The sequence below is a fragment of the Somniosus microcephalus genome, chromosome 1 (genome assembly GCF_052327205.1).
Source record: "Somniosus microcephalus isolate GS21.2 chromosome 1, FLI_Smic_1.0, whole genome shotgun sequence".
NCBI lineage: Eukaryota > Metazoa > Chordata > Chondrichthyes > Squaliformes > Somniosidae > Somniosus > Somniosus microcephalus.
The window spans coordinates 104,901,629-104,925,183 of NC_140987.1; the positions used below are offsets into that span (position 1 = coordinate 104,901,629).

General features: G+C 48.0%; 1 protein-coding gene across 1 annotated transcript in view; it reads left to right on the forward strand.

Moving 5' to 3' along the window:
- LOC147124270 (A disintegrin and metalloproteinase with thrombospondin motifs 19-like) overlaps nucleotides 1-23,555 on the forward strand; it is a 719,202-nt gene that overhangs the window by 552,843 nt on the left and 142,804 nt on the right. The gene's annotated exons all lie outside the window — the stretch shown is intronic.

The window sequence follows — 23,555 nt, forward strand, 5'->3', positions numbered from 1 at the left end:
CTCACTATGGGCGTTCAGTGCAGTTTTGAGGCGCTAATCCCCCGCTGCGGCACCCGAGGCGGTGCGGCAGGCTGGGGTACTGCAGGCCTCCTCCTTCTGTTAAGGAGGAGCTGCCTGCAGCCGACCGTTGGCCGGTCGATTCGCCCGACAAATGAGCCCGGCACCTCGGGGAAGAGCCGGGCTCGCGGGCCACACACATCAGTGCCGCGGGGGGGTGGTGGAGGAGTCCGGGGAGGGAGGTGCGGGCAGGCGGCCGCCGGGAAAGCGGCCGGCCGCCGCTCCACCTTTATGCGCCGGCGCAAAGGTGTGTTACATCCCTTTCAACAATCGTTGGTTGCGGCTGCCACGGGCGAGGCGGCCGCAACTGAATTTGGGCTTGGGGCCGGGTTACCACGGCAACCGGGACGCTGCGCACACCGATGACGTCATCGGTGCCGGCGCAGCGCTACCGGCTAACGCCGATGGTAGGGCCCAACGCAATTTCGTTACCAGCTATAATTCCGGCGCAAGACCCTCTAACGCCTCTAATTGGGCGCTAACCCCACCGAATTTCTAGGCCCCTGTGTTAATCTCACACACCTGAACTTGCTTTCAGCAGCTGCAAGGACACCCTACCAGCGATATTTAAAGGTTCATCACCTACTTACAGGTTAGATGCTGATTAATTTCTACTGGCTCTGTGTAAGTTTGTGGAAGTGTTTGAAGCTTTGTGCAGTTGTTTAAAGTTGGTGAAGTGAAAGGGAGTGGTCCTATAAGTGTAGAAGGCCTTAGTTCTGACTTCATGGGTTCTGGTCAGACCACTTTCTCCCAGTCATGGGTGCTCACGTTGTCATCCCCTTTGGCCTGCAGCATGATAGGGAGATGGAGCAGAGGCAGCAAAGAAGAGGACAAGCTACTTGCAGAGGGAGGTGGAGGAGAGGGAGAAGGGCTCTCAGCAGGAGCCATTATCCACCTAGGGTCTTCCGAGAGCAATTCTCTTACCTCCGGCTGAGCCAGGAGCAGTGTGTGAGACGTCTGCGCTTTACGGAGGAGGTGCTCACAGATCTCTGCCACCTCTTGCAATCAGACCTGCAGCCTCACACCAGGGCAAGGACAGCGCTGCCAGTGGCTGTGAAGGTAACCGTGGCCCTGAATTTCTTTGCGTCGGGATCATTCCAGGCTGGAGCAAGCGACATCTGTAACATCTCTCAGTTTGACATCCACTGCTGTATAAGAGAGGTGACAGACGCTCTTTATGCCAGGAGAGGGGACTTCATTTTATTCTCTCATTGAAAGCAGGCAGAGCATGCACGTGGCTTTGCCAGGATAGTGGGCTTCCCCATGGTGCAGGGTGCCATCGACGGCACACGTGGCTTTGCGGGCGCCACATCTAAAAGCTGAGTTGTATCACAACCATAAAGGTTATCATTGATGAATGTGCAGTTGGTGTGTGACCATGCTCCGCATATTAGGATGGTGAATGCCCGGTATCCTGGCAACAGTCATGAATCTTTTATTCTGCGCCAGTCCGCTGTTCCCTCAGGCTTTGAGCCACCAAGACGAACAGAGGGTGGCTATTGGGCGACGAGGGCTATCCGCTGACTACCTGGCTCATGACTCCACTCCACAACCCAACCACATGTAGGCGCCATGCTGCAACACGGAATCTGATAGACCAGACCATTGGCTTCTGCTTCTGCTGCTTGGTCCGCTCTGAAGGAGCCCTGCAGTACTCACTGGAACACATCTCAAGATTCGCTGTGGTCTGCTGCATGCTCCACAACCTCGCCATCATGAGGGCACAGCCCTTGCCACCAGGCATATGGCGAGCAGCTAGGAAAGAGGAGGAGGAGCAGGAAGCGGAAGAGAGGAGGGAACCCAGACAGCCCCTTTCCGTCTGGGCTGTCTGTGATTGACTCATCCGACTGCGGAATGAGTGAACGTAACGCCAATTCGCCATTCAACAATTGTCCCACACCTTACCTTCCCTTTGTTACTGACCATCATAGCATCCTCTTGGCAAAATGCTGAAATAAAAGACACCACATACAAAACATTCCAATCCAACTTTATCAATCCATCAAATATTACATAACAAAGTCAACTAATCACCCTTGTGCATTCCCTTAGTGCCTGTCTCCATGTACCTTTGCCTGTCATAATGCTCCTACGCAGTGCTACCCCAGTGGCTGCAGTATAGCTGCTGAAAGGCTGCTGACTTTCACTGGCGGAGACTGCAGATGGCCTTGCAGGACACTCTTGAGCACCTCTGGGCCTAGAAGGCCTGGCTGCGGACTGCACCACCTCGGCATGGGCAACAGCAAGGGCACTGGCAGAGTGGTAATGGTGAGAGAATGAATGCTGTCATCCTGAGAGAGGACAGCAGGTTCTTGCCAAACGGAACCACTGCCACTCCCCCTGGGCGGCGCCTCAGCAATCCTAGTAACCTGTTGGAGGACAGATTGCTGGACTGCTGTAACACCTGCAAGCTCCTTTCCACAGTGGTAAATGCAGTCATGATGGCAGCAAGCTGAGCCTGCATGAGAGCAGTCTGAGCTTCCGCTGCAGCACTCTGATGTTGGGTGGTTTGTACTTGTGCTGCAGTGGAAGCTGAGACATCAGCCATCAGACGCTGCATGGTGCTTGGGTCCACAAGTGCACTAATGGATCTGTCCACCCCTTCCATACTGGAAATCATGGACTCCAAGCTCTGCACAAAGCCCTGTGCAAAGCTGGAGCTGGACTGCTACATGCTTCTTGACATTGTATTCAGACTTTCTAGCAGGCCTGCCAATGCACCAAGCATTTAATTGTGCATACCCATCAGCGTTCTTCTGAAGGCCACCCCATTGAAGTCCTCTTCTGAGTCCTCTGCAGCAGAACTCGTGCGACCACGCCCTCCGGGGAGTTGGCACCTGCGCTATCCTTTCCCCCTGCCCTGGCTGCAGCCCACCCGTGCCCAATGACTCACCACGTGCAGATCCCGTCTAAACTACTCTCTAAACTCCCACACAGTGCCAGTATCTGAGCTGCTGGCTGCGACTGTTGGATCGAGTGATGGTATTTCTTCTTCTTCATCACTATCCTCTCCCTCTTGTTCTTGTACCACTGGTTGGGCAGGTTGGATTTCTTGGGTCCTAAAATGAAAAAGGCACCAGGGTAGGGGAGGAGGGGAAAGCAAGAGGTGCATGCTTACACCATGTGCAGCTTGTAAATCAGAAGCGATTGTGGGATGGGGGAAGTACGATGTGAGAAGGAGGATAACTTATCAGGATACCGGCATCTTGTATTCTTTCAGCCCCGCTGCCAGCCATGGACTCAGTGATGTCCCTCCCAAGAATAGCCAGCACCATCTCCTCCGTGGGGGTGAGGTTATGCAAGCGAGCCTGTCCTCTGCCGGTTAGGTGCAAGAGAAAAGGAAGTGTGTCAGTGAGTGTGGTGCAATGTGTTTGGGTGATGTGCCTGTCATGTTTGAATAGCTGGCAGTGTGTGCAAGCTCTGAGATGTGGGTGTGAATCTTGCAACAGTGCTAAGTGTGTGAGGGTGAGGTGAAGCTATGAATGTGAGGTAGGAGTCTTGTTTGGTAGGTGAGTGATGGGAGTGTGGTGCATTGAACAGTATGTGAGGCTAGTGGTGCAGATGGTCGGATATGGCATTTGAAGATGAATTCACTGACCTTGACCACTCATGCGAGGTCATTATACCTTTTCCCACACTGCATCCACGTCCTCGGGGCTACACTGCTGGCATTCATCACAGTGGCTATCTGCTCCCACTGCATTTTGTGCTGTTGCCTGGAGGGCCTCCTGGGCCCCTATGGAAAGAGAACCTCTCTCCTCCTATTGACCTCCTACACCAAGGCCTCCAGTGCTGCATTGGAGAACCTTGGTGCACGCTCTCTCCCCTGTTGTGCCATCATTAATTGTTCTTTTCCACTGTCTTCCCCAGCCAGTTCAATGCAGGTAAAATGCACCTCCCCTTTAAGAGGTGTAGATTGCGTTTAAGTAGTACAGGCTAGCTTTAAGTGGTGGTAGCCTCGCAAGAACTTGGGCACCCTGCTCAGAGTTCAGCCACTTGAGCAGTGCATTCAGCGCTGGGCTGAACACCACAATCATGGAAATTAGCAGGAAGCGCGAAGTTCACATGCTGCCTGCATTCCTCCGAACGAGCGCTTGTTGATTGCGCATTGTGATCCCTGCACCCATTTTCGGTGACAGACAAATTTCTAGGCCAAGTAATTTTCACAAATAAAGATGAATGCAGGACTGTCATCCACCCAACTCATAGTGGACATTTCAGTAACAGTATGCAACTGCAATAATACCTCTGAGCAATGTTCCTTATAAGGTGCATGGCTGCGCACCTCTCCCCTGGTCCCACCCAGCCTGGGACCAGCTTTTTCAATGTAATGTTTCACACACTGTGAATGGGCCGTGCAGCCCCTTAAAGGGGCCATGCATGGAAAAAAAGTAAGAGGGAACATTGCCTATGAGCGTCAGATTGAGATAGACGAGAGCTCTATAGATTAGGCATGGGCTCGACGGGCCAAATGGCCTCCTTCTGTGCTGTAACAATTCTATGATTCTAAATATTCAGCGGACTACAAGCGTAGTACATTTTTAATAGGGGTTTATTTGTACTGGTCAAAATGCAGGTCATTATGAGCTGTTCATTTACAAGTTCATGAACATGTTAATATCAATACAAATGCCAGTTATACATCAGTTAGGAATTTCTTTGAGACCATAGCAAAATTAGTTTTACTATTCAATTATAGAAATTTCAGCTCATCATGCCTGTGCGAGTGCTACCATATTGAAGCTACCTACTTTTCATTTGCCTATGCATTTTAATATTTCCTCTGAGTATTTGCCTAATTCCCTTTTTAAATGGTGTGAGTAACCCACCTTGAATACCCAATTTATCCCCTTGCAGTACTACATCCCATATTCTAAATAATCCTTTATGCATCAGTACCATTCCTATGTATATGCCCCCCTGTTAGAGATTCACAAACTATAGATGCATTTACACTCTTTCATGGACCTGGACACTAGTACATTTCCAACATCCAGATCACTAAACACTTGAGCTGATAGTTGGAAATTACAATGAGGGAAGCAAGCCTGCCAGCCCTGCCTCCCCCTGAAGTCATAGGCCTTATATGAGGTGTCATTTCTCTAAAATTTACTCTTTTCCAGTCTGACACCTTAGTTTTTCACTTTTTTTCTTTATCTATTCTAATTGTAAATCCAATTAAATTGGCCCCTAAATTTCCTCCTCCCTTCAATTCACCTACTTCAGATTCAGTATCCCAAAACATCTTTTTTCATCAACTTAAAAGCAGTACTGAATGCATTCTATGTACCCCTCTCATTTTGACGACCATCATTCGTGTGATCCCAGGCTACTTCTGGGATCACACGAGGTGTGATAAATGGCAGTTAGAAAGATTACCTGTAATCATCTGGCATTATTCTCTGACTATATAAGCTGTGTCTTTATGCATCTCTCCACTTCACCTGACGAAGGAGCAGCGCTCCGAAAGCTTGTGATTTCAAATAAAACTGTTAGACTATAACCTGGTGTTGTGTGACTTCTTACATTTGTCCACCCCAGTCCAACACCGGCATCTCCACACCATGGCTACTATCGACACCACAAACCGCCGGCTCAAAGTGGAGAGGATCTCCAAGAAGATCACACATATCGACACAGACATCAAGTTTCTACAGAGATGCAAGAAAGCAGACAAGATCCCAAAAGGACTACAGATCACGAACCCACTCAAGTCAACCTACAACACAGACTACGCTGAGAGACTCTGCCGTCATACCTCTCGCACACTCCTCAACCATCTCGTACACCAGCTCTACAGCAGACGCCGCAACCTCGAAACCAAGATAGAGTCCATGTTCTCAGCCTGTGCTCAGGACACAGCAGACCAGCTACGAGACACTGCCAAACAGATGAGGCAACGGAACTACACTGCCTACATGCACACCAAGAACAGGAAGCTTGAGAAACTCGGCATCACCACCAGCAACAACCAAGCCTCCCCCGGTACCATGTTTGAAACCACAGGGAAGTCCATCATCAACTTGTCCGACCACACCCTTCAACCAGACGAAATTGAAGTTCTCAGCCGAGGGCTCAATTTCTACCCCACCACCAAAATGGACCCCATCGGTCTCGCGGCAGACACAGAGGAATTCATCAGGAGAATGAGGCTCCGGGAATTCTTCCACGAATCCCAAGATGTCAGCAGCGAACCCAACGAGACAACCAATGATCCGGAACAGCAGACAGAGGGATCCGCAGTGCAGCAACCGAAGAAGAAAGAGTCAAATTGGACCCCTCCAGAGGGTCGCTGCCCTAAGCTTGACATGTATGCTCAAGCTGTCAGGAGATGCATCAACGCCAAATTCATCAGCCGCACTCACAAGACAGTCCAGAATGTCACCCGAGCACAACGCAGTGCCATCCACGCTCTCAAGACCAACCGCAACATCGTCATCAAACCAGTAGACAAAGGAGGAGCCATCGTCATACAGAACAGAACGGACTATTGTAAAGAAGCATACCGACAACTGGACAACCAGGAACACTACAGACAGTTACCCGCAGATCCGACCAAAGAACACACCCGCCAATTCAACAGACTGATCAAGACCTTCGATTCAGACCTTCAAAGCATCCTACGCGCTCTCATCCCACGTACTCCCCGCGTGGGAGACTTCTACTGCCTCCCAAAGATACACAAAACCAACACACCCGGGCGTCCTATCGTATCAGGCAACGGAACCCTGTGTGAGAACCTCTCTGGATACGTCGAGGGCATCCTGAAACCCATCGTACAGGGAACCCCCAGCTTCTGTCGCGACACTACAGACTTCTTACAGAAACTCAGCACCCATGGGCCAGTTGAACCAGGAACACTCCTCGCCACGATGGACGTCTCGGCACTCTACACCAGTATCCCCCACGATGACGGCATCGCTGCGACAGCCTCAGTACTCAACACCAACAACAGCCAATCTCCAGACGCCATCCTACAACTCATCCGCTTCACCCTTGAGCACAATGTCTTCACCTTCGACAACCAGTTCTTTACCCAAACACACGGAACAGCCATGGGGACCAAATTCGCACCCCAATACGCCAACATCTTCATGCACAAGTTCGAGCAAGACTTCTTCGCTGCACAGGACCTCCAACCAATGCTATACACCAGATACATCAATTACATTTTCTTCCCATGGACCCACGGCGAAGAATCACTGAAAAGACTACACGATAACATCAACAAGTTCCATCCCACCATCAAACTCACCATGGACTACTCCTCAGAATCAGTTTCATTCTTGGACACACGAATCTCCATCAAAGACGGACACCTCAGCACTTCACTCTACCGCAAGCCCACGGACAACCTCAGGATGCTCCACTTCTCCAGCTTCCACCCTAACCATGTTAAAGAAGCCATCCCCTATGGACAAGCCCTGCGAATACACAGGATCTGCTCAGACGAGGAGGAATGCAATGGACACCTACAGACGCTGAAAGATGCCCTCGTAAGAACAGGATATGACGCTCGACTCGTCGATCGACAGTTCTGACGGGCCACAGCAAAAAATCGCATAGACCTCCTCAGAAGACAAACACGGGACACAACCAACAGAGTACCCTTCGTCGTCCAGTACTTCCCCGGAGCGGAGAAACTACGCCATGTTCTTCGCAGCCTTCAACATGTCATCGATGACGACAAACACCTCGCTAAGGCCATCCCCACGCCTCCACTACTCGCCTTCAAACAGCCACCTAACCTCAAACAGACCATCGTTCGCAGCAAATTACCCAGCTTTCAGGAGAACAGCGACCATGACACCACACAACCCTGCCATGGCAACCTCTGCAAGACATGCCAGATCATCAACACAGATACCATCATCACACGTGAGGACACCACCCACTAGGTACATGGTACATACTCATGTGACTCGGTCAACGTTGTCTACCTCATACGTTGCAGGAAAGGATGCCCCGGAGCATGGTACATCAGCGAGACCATGCAGACACTGCGACAACGGATGAACGGACACCACGCAACAATCGCCAGGCAGAAGTGTTCCCTCCCAGTTGGGGAACACTTCAGCAGTCAAGGACATTCAGCCTCCGATCTTCAGGTAAGCATTCTCCAAGGCGGCCTTCGAGACACATGACAACGCAAAATCGTAGAGCAGAAACTGATAGCCAAGTTCCGTACTCATGAGGACGGCCTCAACCGGGATCTTGGGTTCATGTCACGCTACATGTAACCCCACCTGACGTAGGGTCATCCAGACTCGAGTCGTCGTTGGCTTGTTCTCTCTACACAGATGCGGCCGGACCTACTGTGATTTCCAGCAAAAAAAATGTTTTTTTGTCTGTTTTTTGTTTTTCATACAGACCCCAGCATCTGCAACATTTGACCCCTTGTGACCCCACCTCATTGTTCTTTGATGTAATGTTTTCCTGACCGACCTGTTTGGACACCATTCACACCTTTGATTGCTGTGATTATCTCTCTGCCGAGGTGTGATAAATGGCAGTTAGAAAGATTACCTGTAATCATCTGGCATTATTCTCTGACTATGGTGGCATAGTGGTTAGCACTGTTGCCTCACAGCGCCAGGGACCCGGGTTCAAATCCGGCCTCGGGTGACTGTCTGTGTGGAGTTTGCACATTCTCCCCGTGTTTGCGTGGGTTTCCTCCGGGTGCTCCGGTTTCCTCCCACAGTCCAAAGATGTGCGGGTTAGGTTGATTGGCCATGATAAAAATTGGCCCTTAGTGTTAGGGGGGATTAAATACGTGGGGTTACGGGGTTACGGGGATAGGGCTTGTGTGGGATGGCTGTCGGTGTAGGGACTGGGTGCTAGGGTTTGGATGATCAGCCATGATCTCGTTGAATGGCGGAGCAGGCTCGAAGGGCCGAATGGCCTACTCCTGCTCCTATCTTCTATGTTTCTATATAAGCTGTGTCTTTATGCATCTCCCCACTTCACCTGACGAAGGAGCAGCGCTCCGAAAGCTTGTGATTTCAAATAAAACTGTTGGACTATAACCTGGTGTTGTGTGACTTCTTACATACTTCTGGGAAGCTAAAGTACTCCATAATTACAGCCGTATTCCTTTTGCACAGCTCTTTGCATTAATTCCTCTACTTTTCACTTTTCGCAGTCTGTAATGGACACCCAATATTGTAGCACAGCACTTATTATTTCTCAGTTCAGTCTAGAAATAGTGGTGGTTAAGTTCAACTTTGGTGGGAGATGGCCCGTTATACACCTTGCTCGATTTTCCTTTCCAATGGCTTCAATGGAATGGAAGTTTGTACGGTGTGTATAACGAGTGGCTGATCTACCACTGCTTGAACTGTGCCTGAATTTCACCCCCATCAAGTCTGAACACTTACTGTAATATCCTTTCTAATGCTACAATTGTGTCCCAATTTAATAATTCCACCCTCCCATTCCCCTCCTTTTTTTAGCTTTCAATATCTCATCTGAAAATTTTGTAGCTGACGATGTTTATATCCCAATTCTGCCTCATCTGAAGCCAAGTTTCTGTTAAATTTACAACATCACACTATCCCATCATTATACGTGCTTGTAGTTCCCTAATTTAATTCCTAATGCTTTGTGCATTTGTATACAGACATTTCAACCCTGTTCCATCATTACTCCTTGGTACACTTCTCCCTTATATATGTTTGTTATTCTTTCCTCCACTCTACTTATTCTTAACTTCTCCCCCATTTTCTCTTGGGGGTAAATCTCTCCATTCCAACCCATGAGTTTACTAGTTTAAACTCACACCCAAGCATCTATTTAATCTTGATGTCAGGAAATTGGTGTTGGTATGGATCAAGTGGCAACCAGCCCTCATTTACAGCTACCTCGTGTTCCAAAACTGGTCCCAGTGCCCAACAAAATGTGAAACCATCCCACCTACACCACTCTTCCAACCACAGGTTCAGTCGTCTAATCTGGAAATGAAAATCATCGAGGTGTAAAACAGGTGATCTGATACCATCAATTTTATAGCCCTAGCCAAGTTGAAAGTTTCCTCCGGTATGTGTAGCTTAAATATACAAAACTGTTTGAAGAACTAAGTGCCGTTCCACTTGAGCAAGTATACCTGTTGTGGCAAATGTTTAAGTGGAAGAACTTTTACAAATAGTTAACTATCTCGGCAGTTTCAAGATGTGGACAATCATGTTTGTAAAGTTTACTTCTTATTCATTTTAAGTCCATTATATCAAGAAATGACATATCTTGATGTACAGCTTTTGGCTTCTTATATATATGTTGTTTTGGTTTGTAATTTCAGACACAGGCTCTGAGTATAACCCATCCGTAAATGGTGAAATGATAATTACAGTGCTGGTGAATAAATATACTTTTATTTCCTCTTTTTCTTCCTGGCCTTTCATGCATAGCATAATCTCTACAAAAATTTGACGATGCAACTATTTGGGTACTTCTGTATGAAGTGCTATAACAGCAAAGGAAAACACAAATTCAAAATATATTTTGTGGCCTTCTTAATTATATACAACACAAGTAACTCTAATTATGACAATGAAGCATTAACATTGGACTAATGCATTAAAAATACAATCCTTAGGAGGTATTTCTTTATTTAATCTGTTGCCCAACAATTGGGTGAAAAGTGGTTAGGAAGGAATTCAAAAATTGCTGCAAATGTAATATGAAACATAAGTTTGTTGCATGTAGTTGGACAGTTAAAGCATTAGAATCATTTTTTCTAATCTTTTTAATTAGTGTTGATTATAATCTTAATACATCTAAGGTAATGTTTTTGCCTTGTTGCATTAATAGATCTTGGTCCTGAGCACTAGTGGAACTGGAGGATTGCTCCTGTGCTAATATAATTCTTCCCTTCCCCTCAATGGCAGCGCTGCCAGGGAACTTTGTTTCTGAGGGTGGCAGATGGCTCCTAGCATTTACCTCCAAAAAGGACTTTAGTGTAAATAATATCTGTTCAAAGCTGGAGTTATTCCAACAAAGGTCCACATTTTTTAAAACTTTGTAAATATTGAGGCAACCTGTCTCATTGGATAACAGAAATGCTGCACTATTTATTTCAAATATTATTTTTATTTTGAAGGACACGCAGTACTGGAGGAAGTACTTCCAGGAAAATACTCATGGGCAGTAATTCCTCCCCAAACGCGTGAGTACGGAAGGGGTACTCACGCGTCTGGCCGGAGGAAATGCCAGTTTTCAGCATGCACAGCGCATGCGCTGAAAACCGGCATTTCCTCTCCTCTAACCCAAGAGGTGAAGAGGCTAGCGCGTGCGCTGTAGGGGGCAGCGCGTGCGTCTTGGATTTCCTCTGTTTTGGGGGATTTGCGCATGTGTAAACGCTTGTAAAAAGCACACGTAAGTATTTATTTTTACAGGTAAGTGGTGTTTTAGTGCAATTTAGAATTTTTTTTTCCCACAGGTTTATTATTTTAAAGAATCTACAATAAGGTAAGTTTAGTTTTTGACCCTTTTTATTAAAAATTTATTTTTTTCAAAAAAAAAAATTGTTGTTTAAATTATTTTTTTTAACTTATTTATACTTAATTTAATGATTGGGATGTTTTTTAAATTTTTATTTAAAGTTTAAATAGTGTTTTGGGCCCCCGTAGTTTTCATGAGTTTGACAGCTCTTACTGTCAAACTCATGAATGAGTTTCCCCTCCCCTGATTGGCTGCACAGTGCTCACCTGATCCCAGCCGGCACATCGCACTAACTACGCCGCTGGGATCAGGTTAGCACAGCGCGCCGACAGCTGAACCAGGCCTGTGAAAGGAAATGCAAGCAGGCCCGGGCTTCAGATGTCAGCGCGCAGGGTGAGTGCAGATCGGGGGCTTGCACGCGCGGCAGGCCCCCGATCTAATTTCAGGGCCAACATATTTAAGGTCTTGCCTTCCTGGTAGGAAAAATTGGATTGGCTCCCAACTGCCTTGTAGTGAGCTAACATTTTGAATCTGACATTTGGCAAAAAGCCACTGAGTTGATGTCAGCGATGATTTCAGCGAGCAGTTCCATATAGTCAGCAGGGATCAGCCTGAATCCCAATTCCAAGCAGTTAGAATTTCTTTTAAATTCAGCACCTGCTGGTTAATATTGGGTACTCAGCTGGTTGTAACTATTCAAATTATTTATGAATCTAGGCTTGTATCAGGACTGCAAATCATATCACTTATGTTAGCTGAGCACCTTTTGATCAACTGTCAGACCCGAAATACACTATCTCCATAAGACTGTGGTAAGTCAATCATAGTCAGATTTATTTTCCTGTGCATAAGAGATCTTCAAATGCTTTGATACATCCCAGGAGTTATGCCAGGATATCAGCCCCAGTCAACTTTAAATAATTGAGAATTTATCTTAAAAATTTATATATCAGCTAGATTATTTTAAAATGTTGCTAAATCAATGTTTCTCTAACCAAAAATTAGAACTTCAACTGGATAAAATGGCCTATAAATTTGGCCGCGCAGCGCCCGCTTTTCGTGCGTTGACCGACCAAAATTGTGCCGCCTGCCATATTGGGACAGTAGGTTGCACTGGCAGAAGGTGCGCACACTAGCAACATTCAAAGTGAAGAATAATTTATGTAAATTAGAGTCCAGCGCTTCTTGCAGGACCCGTTGTAGATGTTTGATACCTCCAGCGCTTCACCCGCTACGTGCTGAACTCGCACAGCTCAACGTGGCGCTAACCGGCAGGAAGGCCCCCACCCGAATGTGGAGCTGCGAAGAGTGGGAGTGCTCCTCCCGAACCCACATTAAAAGAACACTGGCCGTTCCTCCCCATCCCAGCCGCCGATTGCCCCTCCCCAGCTACAGATCCCCCTGGCCCGAGGCCCGATCGTTCATCCCTGGCACCACTACCTCTCTCCCCAACCTCCCCCCCGCTCTCCTGCCCCCAGCCAATGTTACCTGCCCACTCCCACACACCCAATGGTATCGGCCCTCTCGGCCACAAATACCGGATCCATTGAAATGAGCCCTGAGTAATGTTCCCCTGTGGAGGAGCCATAAGAGACTCAGTGTACTTTAGTATAATCCCCTTAATTGTATTATTATAGTGCAGCCGGGGACTGCACCTTTAAACTGATTGTTACCTTTACAGTGTGTGCTTGCCTTTATCCTGCATGGTGACGTCATGACGCCGATCACGTGACCGCCAGTGGCGCGAAGAATGTGGGGACATCATGACGTCAGCTTAGAGAACTTTCCAGTAGTCTTCGACTACCTGGCATCTTTAACGAACGTGTTTTAATTTCCTCCTTGTAACATCCAGCAAACGTCGTTGTTATTAAGTTCCAGTCTTTTAAGCCATCGAGTTGAGCTGAATTATTTAGTTAGGAACCTCCGTTCCTATATTGGTGACCCCGATCTCGTCGAACAAACTTCGAAGAGAATTCAACATGAGCACAAATGCCGTCGCCCTCAAATTGCCTCAGTTCTGGGAACAGCAACCACAAGCTTGGTTCCTACAGACAGAAGCACAGTTTCACCTGCGGGAGATCGCAGCAGATTCGACCCGTTATTTTTACGTGGTCTCCGCTCTCGACAGCGCCACAGCGGTGACTACAGACGACTAAACGATGCCACGACTCCTGACCGGTATCCCATACCTCATATCCAGGATTTCTCAGCACATTTGGCTGGAAACTCAATATTTTCAAAGGTGGATCTCGTCCGCGGGTATCACCAGGTTCCGGTGCACCCCCAAGATGTTCCCAAGACGGCGGTCATCACACCTTTTGGCCTTTTCGAATTTCTCAGAATGCCTTTCGGGTTAAAAAATGCAGCGTAGGCTTTCCAGCGGCTCATGGACTCCGATTTACGGGATTTGCCTTTCCTTTTCGTATATCTGGATGATATACTCGTCACTAGCAAGAACCCCGAGGAACACTTGTTACATCTACGCCAGCTCTTCACTCGGTTAAGCCAACATGGCCTCATTGTCAACCCGGCCAAATGCCAATTCGGTCTCACCAGCATCGATTTCCTGGGGCACAGGATAACATCGGACCAAGGTCGAGGCTGTTACAGCTTTTCCACGTCCCCTCACTGTTAAGTCCTTGCAGGAATTCCTGGAGATGGTTAATTTTTACCATCGTTTTGTCCCCAAGGCAGCGCAGTTGATGCAACCGCTGTATGAAGCACTGAAAGGGAAACCTGGCAAAGACCTCATCAACTGGACTCCCCAGATGGACCAGGCCTTCCTTGATACCAATGCAGCACTGGCAGATGCAACCATGCTGGCACACCCTATTCCAGGTGCAACCATCGCTCTCACGACGGATGCTTCGGACTACGCCATTGGAGCGGTGCAGGAGCAGTGGGTAGACGGGACTTGGCAGCCGCTGGCCTTTTTCAGCCGCCAACTATGCAAGAACGAACGCAAGTACAGCACGTTCGATAGGGAGTTGCTCGCCCTGTTTTTGGCTATTCGACATTTTCGCTTTCTGCTAGAAGGACGCCCGTTCACCGCATTTGTGGACCACAAACCACTCACGTTTGCCATGGCCAACACGTCTGAACCTTGGTCAGCGCGGCAACAGCGCCACCTCACCTTCATTTCGGAATTCACCACTGATCTACGACACGTCTCGGGCAAGGACAATCTCGTGGCCGACTGCCTCTCCCACGTTCCTGTCCTGGCAGTTAACCTGGGCGTCGATTTTGCTGGCTTAGCGGAAGAGCAGTTGGCTGACCCCGAAGTTGAAGCGTACCGGACCACGCCTTCCAGTTGGCAAGTCGCTGATGTTCAGTTCCACTCAGCAGGAACCACCCTTTTGTGCGACACGTCCATGGGAGTGCCTCGTCCCATAGTGCCGGTCGAGTGGCGAAGAAAGTCTTTCGGGCGATACATGGGTTGTCGCACCCAGGGATGCGAGCTTCGCAACGTCTCATGTCCCGCAAGTTCGTGTGGAAGGGCATGCACTTAGATGTCCGAGATTGGACAAACAATTGTATTGATTGTCAAAAAGCGAAAGTCAACCGGCATGTCAAAGCCCCTTTGGCTGAGTTTCCAGTGCCAGAGCGACGGTTTGACCATGTACACGTGGATCTAGTGGGTCCTCTCCCCGGTTCACGGGGTTTCACGCATCTCCTCACAATAGTGGACCGCACCACCAGGTTGCCAGAGGCGAATCCCGTTGGTCGCTACCACTACAGCTGATATTACCAGGGCATTCCTGTCATCGTGGGTGGCTCGCTTCGGCATCCCATCCGACATATCATCGGACCGAGGTCCACAATTCACTTCCGAATTATGGAACGCCGTTGCACACGGCTTAGGTACCAAGCTACACCGTACCACCGCCTACCATCCGCAGGCGAATGGCCTGTGCGAAAGGTTCCATCGGTCGCTTAAGGCATCCCTTCGTGCCAGCCTGCACGGATCCAACTGGGTAGACAGATTGCCTTGGGTGATGCTGGGGCTAAGGACGGCTCCCAAGGAAGACCTTCAGTCTTCATCAGCTGAGTTAGTTTACAGGCAAACCTTGGGGGTCCCTGGTGACTTCCTGCCTCCGCATACAGAACCGTGGTCTGCAACTCAGCAGCTTATCCAGCATCGCGAGGCGGCCAAGAACTTCCTGCCCATTCTGACCTTGCATCATGGCTTACAGAGGCCTCACGTTCCTGCGGACCTCATGTCCGCTGATTATGTCTTCATCAGGCACGACGCGCACAAAGACCCACTTAAACCACCATATGCCAGCCCATTTCGTGTCATATCTGCCGGTGAGAAATATTTCACCGTCGACGTAGGCGGCAGACCGGACACCGTCTCCATCAACCGTCTGAAGGCCGCTCACCTCGATCGCACTGAAACAATAGTGCCTGCCCAGCCACCTCGCCGAGGACGACCGCCGTTGCATGCCGATTTATCATTACAACAGCCAGCCGTTGAACTGCCTACAGATGCCTCACCGTCGTTTTCGCAGTCAGACACTGCGTTTGCCGCACCTGACACGCCACAACAACCACAGCCAGGCTCCATGCTTTCTCCCGACGTTCCGCTTCCGCCGCCTGAGGGTCGTCGACGCTCGGGGAGAACCATCAAGCCCCCTGTTCGTTTGACACTGGCCATTAACGGGGATTCTGGGGGGGCGCCTGTGGTGGAGCCACAAGAGACTCAGTGAACTTTAGTATAATCCCCTTAATTGTATTATAGTGCAGCCGGGGACTGCACCTTTAAACTGATTGTTATCTTTACAGTGTGTGTTTGCCTTTATCCTGCGTGGTGACGTCATGACGCCGATCACGTGACCGCCAGTGGCGCGAAGAACGTGGGGACGTCATGACGTCAGCTTAGAGAACTTTCCAGCAGTCTTCGACTACCTGGCATCTTGAACGAACGTGTTTTGATTTCCTCCTTGTAACATCCAGCAAACTTCGTTGTTGTTAAATTCCAGTCTTTTAATCCATCGAGTTGAGTTGAATTATTTAGTTAGGAACCTCTGTTCCTACACCCCGTAATTATTTTGTGGGCTATGCAGCCCATTCAAATGTCCGCGCATGCGCATTTTTTTTTCAATTTAAAAGCCGGCTCACCGGCTGCACGGGACCCCTGGAGTATTGTGCAGCTTAAAGCGAACATTGGTTCTGAGGCCCAGTATCAGGGGTGCCTTGGACCTGACCATTCAGGTGCAGGGACTGTACCCTTCGCCTCACGCACACCTGAATTTCTACCCCATAGAATCCCAAAAAGAAATAAAATACATCTTTGGCATAGGTTACTATTGGGTTAGCTGAATAGGAAAGATCTGCAACAGACTTCCAATTCACACCATATTCATTAGGTTCTTTACTGCTTCTTACTAATACACAAATTCAAAGTTCAGTACTGTGTCTCAGCTGGTTCTCCACGTAACAAAGCACGTGGCTGGCTCAATTAGCAGATAGACAGAACGTAACAATCTGAGAACATAATGAACTTTATTCTGTGTATTCTACAAATATTGTTACAGCCTCACAGGACCAGAATCTATAAGAAATTACACGGTGGAACAGTGAAGGACTGGTACTGGAAAGTGCTTCACTTCTAGCTAAATATTGAATGCAATGTTCCAGCCAAAATATTATGGCCAGATATTTGCCCGTTCATAGTCAATGGGCAGAAAATCTAGCTAATTCCTTAATGCATTTGGTTCTGCTTCCTTCCAAGTCAACGGGAATGACAGAAGCAATAGTGAACTTGTAAGGGGTAATTTTACAAGGCACCACTCCCAATGCACGGCCTTGCTAGGTGGGAGCACAGGTTGCAGAATCAAATCAATAGTGTTATAGCCCTGTCTATGACCTGCATTCTCATCTAATGAGGTTCTGTACTGGGAGCAAAACTTCACAAAATTATCTCCACACTGTCTCGCTATATCATAGGTTGCCTGGGAATTAAGGATTCCAGAAACTGCTGTGAATGCTTAACTATAGTCTGCTCACTACAGCTGCTAACAGGAGGGACGCTCCACTAATTATTTATGAGATATGCATTCAGCATATTGCAGATAGTAGAATCAAAATTACTGATGAAGCTGAATTAACATCAAATATAAAGAAGCTGAATTAACTTGAGGCTAGAACTTCCATGAGCCCTTTTGAGGAGAGCACCAGGATGGGACTGTACTGCTGCTGAAATCTTGGGGACAGGATCATTAAATATTCAGGGTGGACACCTGCGTCTGTAGTGGTATAACAGAGACGCTCCCCTATTGAGAAGGTGGAATTTGGAACAGCATCCTGCCGCCTTAGAGGGGTTCCCAAGACCCAAATTGGGCTGAAGACAAGTGGCCACCAATGTTTTTAGATTCTCCTCAGGAAACAGCGAGCCAAATTGCTAAAGATAATTTATCCCAGTGTTTCAGCTTTGAGGGGCCTTCTTAAGCACCACAACAGAACCCATGACCGCTCTGAGCAGGTGTAGGACTGGGCATGCTAGGTGGCATTTAATGAGTAGTCCAAAAACAAGCCCCAGACAGGTTCCTCAGTGACATATGGTAGAGGGGCCTATAAAGTGACCACTCCGCCATGAGCACAGTCTCTTGCCGGATCTTCAGTAGAGCGGATACCCAGTGGATCCGGGTTCCACCCCAAATTGCAGCTCTTCCCAACAGAGATATAACCCAGTTTGGTCCCCTGATCCTGGAATTCCTACCGATATGGATGAAACTAACCTATCCCATAATAATGACAATCCCTATTGCTGAAGCGGTTAGACTCAGTTACTAACTTCCTTCAGGTCAATTTCCTGATGCTCATTTTCTTTTAAAACAAAGCTATTTTAGAAAAAATAACAAATACAGAAATAAAAGGGACCGTGTTGTGCAGTGGGTTAAACATAGAGGGACTTAAATTCCTTAGTGCCCCAAATCAGGCACATTTCCAATGAATGGAAAAACCCAAGGACCAAACTAAATTCATCCTCAGGCTTCATCATCATAATTCAGGCAAGCTATGGACGCCAATCAGGTGCCCCGACAGAGCTCACCTGTTGGGTCCTAACCAATATTAGCTGGCACCTGCCAAGGCCCACAAGTAAGTTCAGGAGGGGGTTGAGGGCAAGGATGTGCCTGCGGTTGTTTTGTGGAGCCAAGAAGCACACTCCTGCTCCTTCTGACACCAAACATTTTTTTAACTTTTTTGGTCTTTTTTGAGCAGCCTTAAGCGGTCTCTTTAAGGTTAGGTTCAAGTATAGATCCAGAAATACAAGTTGAACTTGTGCATCACAAGCTCCGACTAGTGTAAAAAATTTTTTTTACCAAACCGGGTTGGAAATGGGCGCAGGAGTCTCATTTTAATATTGAAAGGAGGCCTGCGTTCATTTCAGGTGGCCACCAGTGGCCTGAATATCCGTGCAGATCGGGCGCAGACCTCTGCACTGCTAAATTGGTTATCGTTGTGTCATGTTTATGTATAACAGTATTAAATTTAGACACCACAATGTTCAACTCCCAGACTTGGGTTGAAATGCTTACCAAGTAGATAGGATGGCAGTTTCTCTCTCTCTCTGCTGCTTTTAAGGCTTCTATATTGTTAATTATTTTAAATTTTAATAAGGGATACAGATTCTTATTAATTATTTTAATTAAATGTAAAAGATTTTTTTTTCTCCAGCATAAATACGAGTATTATGTGAGGCATTTATACCAATGAAAGTGCTCGTTCCAATTTAAGGATTATATTTGTGATTGCATGAATTCAGTGAGTGAGTGGTCAATCTATGGAACAGGTGCCCGAGGCAGATGTTGGCAGTAATTAGCACTGATTAATTCAAATGCAAATTAGGTAAATTTCTTTAAGAAAATATTTTGGGATACAGCATATGAGTAATTTGAGACATGATATATGGGATGCTTGGGAACAACAGGTGACTTTGAACCAGTAGTTCCCAAAGCTTTCTACCACGGGTTTTCCTCACCTCATGTCTGGGTCTCTTGTAGATTAAGTGGTGGAGATTGATTGTTATGATTAGTCAACAACTCCATTGTCATGGTGTAATGTATGTAATGTATATATACCTTAAGGGAGAGAACTACTTTTTACAGCTCCTGTATACTGTAGTACCGGCAGTGACCACACCTGTATATAAACCCTGAGCAGTGATCTGTAGAGTTAGTTCTAGAGTAACCCTCATTCAGTAAACACCTGTTGAATCGTTCCCTGCAGTCTGTTGTCTGATTATTGAAGGACACAACATTAAGATACACGGACATAACATTGGCGACGACGCAGATTCGAACCTACCTGCAACTCTGCATCACCTCCCAGGGATTCGCTCCTGGAGAACAGTGGAAGAAGGTCGAGTCCAGAAGCACGGGCGTCGACCACGGGCAACTGCCCAGTCATCCAGCGGAGATTTGAGCATCGCAGGGGAGGCTGTCGAGAGCCAGGCTTGGCTTTCCAGTCATGGTGGTCCAGCGAAACGGGCTGGCAACAGGTACTGCGCAGACCCTTCCCAGACAGCGGCGGGCTAGAGCCCGACTGAGCGGCACAGAAAAAGGCCGAGCAGCGTCGACAGGGGAGAGAGAGAGAGGGCAGAGCGCACAGGGCGCAGCCGGTGTTCAGGACCGAGCGGCGTCAACGGGGGAGAGAGACGAGAGAGAGCAAGTGCAGCCGGTGGTCAAGGGCCCAGCAGCGTCAATGGGAGAGAGAGGCGCGCAAAAAAACACGAGGCGCTGCCATTGCCATGAGGACCGCAGAGAGCGGCATTGGCAGCAGCGCAGGAGCAGCGCACGAAACCCACAGGGCGTCGCCATTTGCCACGAGGACCGCCGAGAGTGGCGTTGGCAGCAGCACGGGAGACGCCATTTTACGCCGCAGCGGGGAAGAAAGGAAAGCGCGGGAGACGCCATTTTAAGCCAGTCTAACCACACCCAAAAATGCCGAAGAGTGGCAGTATCACAGCGTTCGACAATGAAGTCGAAGATTGGACGACATATGTCGAACGCATAGAAGTATACTGCAAGGCGAATGAAGTGCCAGATGACAAGAAAGCGCTGGTATTGTTGAATTCAATGGGTGCAAAAATGTATGGCTTACTACGAAACCTAGTAACCCCAGAGAAGCCAGTGGAAAAGGATTTTGAAAACATAGTGTCAATCCTACAGGACCACTTAAACCCCACACCACTGCTGATAGCAGAAAGATTTAAGTTTCACAAAAGGAACCAGCATAAAGATGAAAGTAATGCTGAGTATTTAACGGAACTGCGCAAGCTATCGAAACACTGCCAGTTTGGAACGGGACTAGCAGATACTTTAAGCGACAAGTTTGTGTGTGGGCTTCAAAGTGAAGGAACCCAGAAACGGCTTCTATCAGAAAAGGATCTTACGCTGGACAAGGCTTTCAGCATTGCAGTATCACACGAAGCAGCAGCACGGGGCGCTGCAGAGATACAACGGAGACCGCAAGAATATGGCACAAATGAAATGTCATACGGAACAGTGAAGTGCTATCACTGCGGCAGAACAACACACGACCATAATGATTGCTGGTTCAAGGACAAAGTGTGCAGACAGTGTGGAAAAGTAGGACACATAGCAAGAGTCTGCAGGTCGGGAAAGAAAACCAGCAGCAAGAAATCTCCACAGGAGAAGTACAAGAAGGTACTTAAGGTGACGGAGAGTAGTTCAGACGAACAGAAGAGTGATACAGACTCTGGAAGCAAGGAGCTGGGTTGTCTGAAACTACATAATGTGATCAAAACGGAGGATCACCAAACTATCTGGGTCACGCTCAAGATAGCAGGACTCCAAGTGAAAATGGAATTGGACACAGGATCAGCCCTAACAGTCATAAACCGAAGGGACTACAAGTGGCTATTCTCACATATACCCTTGAGAGATACAAAGATTGTCTTGAAGACGTACACGGGAAAAAAAGTCTACCCCAAAGGAAAAATAAGGGTGAACGTTATATATAAGGAAACACCAAAAATGGACCTATATGTATTGCCAGATGGAGGACCACCACTACTAGGACGTGAATGGATCCGGAAGATACAGCTAGATTGGCATTCCATACAAGCACTGACTGTAGATGCCAAAAAGGATGACGACGTCACAACTGGACGACTGTCAAAAATGCTAACTGACGCACAAGAAGTGTTCCAGCAGGGACTCGGAACACTAAAAGGCATAACAGCGATGATCAAAATAGAGGAAAATGCAAGCCCAAAGTTTTTTAAGGCCAGACCGGTACCTTATGCGATCCGCCCAGCTGTCGAAGCAGAGCTGGAAGGTTTGGAACATTCAGGAGTACTGTCCAAAGTGGACTGGAGCGAGTGGGCTACACCCATCGTTCCTGTAATGAAGAGGTCGTTGAGTAATACGCCTGGGGAACCAAAGAAGGTTCACATCTGTGGGGACTTTAAGGTGACAGTGAACCCAGTCCTTCACACTGTACAATATCCGCTTCTGCGGATTGAAGATATTTTCGCCTCGCTATCTCGAGGGAAACGCTTCACTAAGATTGATCTGGCCCAGGCGTACCTGCAAATGGAGGTAGAAGAAGCCTCGAAACAGTACTTCACGATCAACACTCATAAAGGTCTCTACCAATACAACTGGCAGGTGTTCGGGGTAGCATCAGCTCTGGCTATTTGGCAAAGGGCAATGGAACAAGTCCTGCAAGGGATTCCAGGGACCCAGTGTTATTTGGACGACATCCTGGTCACAGGCGAAAATGACAGTGATCACCTCGCCAACCTGGAGCAGGTGCTCACTAGATTGAAGGAATATGGGCTCTGAGCTAATCGTCACAAATGCGAGTTTTTCCACAAGCAGATCTCGTATTGTGGCCACGTTATTGATAAAGAGGAGTTACATAAGTCCCCTGAAAAGATTGAGGCAGTAGTCAAGGCTCCAGCACCGGAAAATGTGTCACAACTGAGGTCGTTCCTCGGGCTGGTGAACTACTACCATAAGTTCTTGCCAAATTTGTCTACCGTAGTACACCCACTGAACACCCTACTACAAACGGGGGTACCATGGAAGTGGAGTGACGAATGTAAATGAGCTTTCCAGAAGAGCAAAGCATTGATGACATCAAAAGAGGTATTGGCTCATTTCAACCCAGCACTACCAATTCGGTTGGCGTGTGATGCATCACCCTATGGCATTGGAGCGGTGCTGTCGCACAAATTCCCGGACGGCTCGGAGAGGCCAGTAGCCTTTGCGTCTCGGTCACTAACCTCAGCCGAGCGTAACTACGCCCAGATTGACAGGGAGGCCCTCAGCCTAGTGTGGGGAGTGAAAAAGTTCAATCACTATCTGCACGGGCAAAAGTTCACCTTGCTGACTGACCACCAACCACTTGTCTCCATCTTTAATCCAAAGAAGGGCGTTCCGGTGATGACTGCGCAACGGCTACAAAGATGGTCCCTTTTTCTAGGGGTGCACCAATATGAAATCAAGTATAAGGGCACGAAACAGCATGGAAACGCTGATAGGCTATCACGCCTGCCACTGCCTACTGCGGAGGAAGCAGCAGCAGTGGATCCTGTCGAAATATTTCATTCGACTATAATTGAATGCTTGCCAGTAACTAACGCTGGTATAGAGAAGGAGACCCGAAATGACCTGACACTGTCTCGGGTATATGATTTGACGGTGAAGGGATGGCCAGCACATGGCAACTCACTGTTGCCAGCATTCTCATCCAGAAGAGAACAGCTGTCAGTATACCAGGGGACCTTGATGTGTGGATCCCGAGTGGTAATTTCACCCAAGATAAGGGAGAGAGTGCTCAATGAGCTTCACGAAGGTCATCTGGGAGGGGTGAAAATGAAAAGCCTTGCTAGGGCTTATGTGTGGTGGCCGGGGATCAATCAGCAAATCGAGGACCTGACAAAGAGCTGCTCAGGATGCCAGAAGGTCCAAAATGCACCACCACATGCCCCTCTACACCCATGGGAGTGGCCCTCATCTCTATGGCAACGGGTGCATATTGATTTTGCTGGTCCATTCATGGACTCAATGTTTTTATTAGCCGTGGAT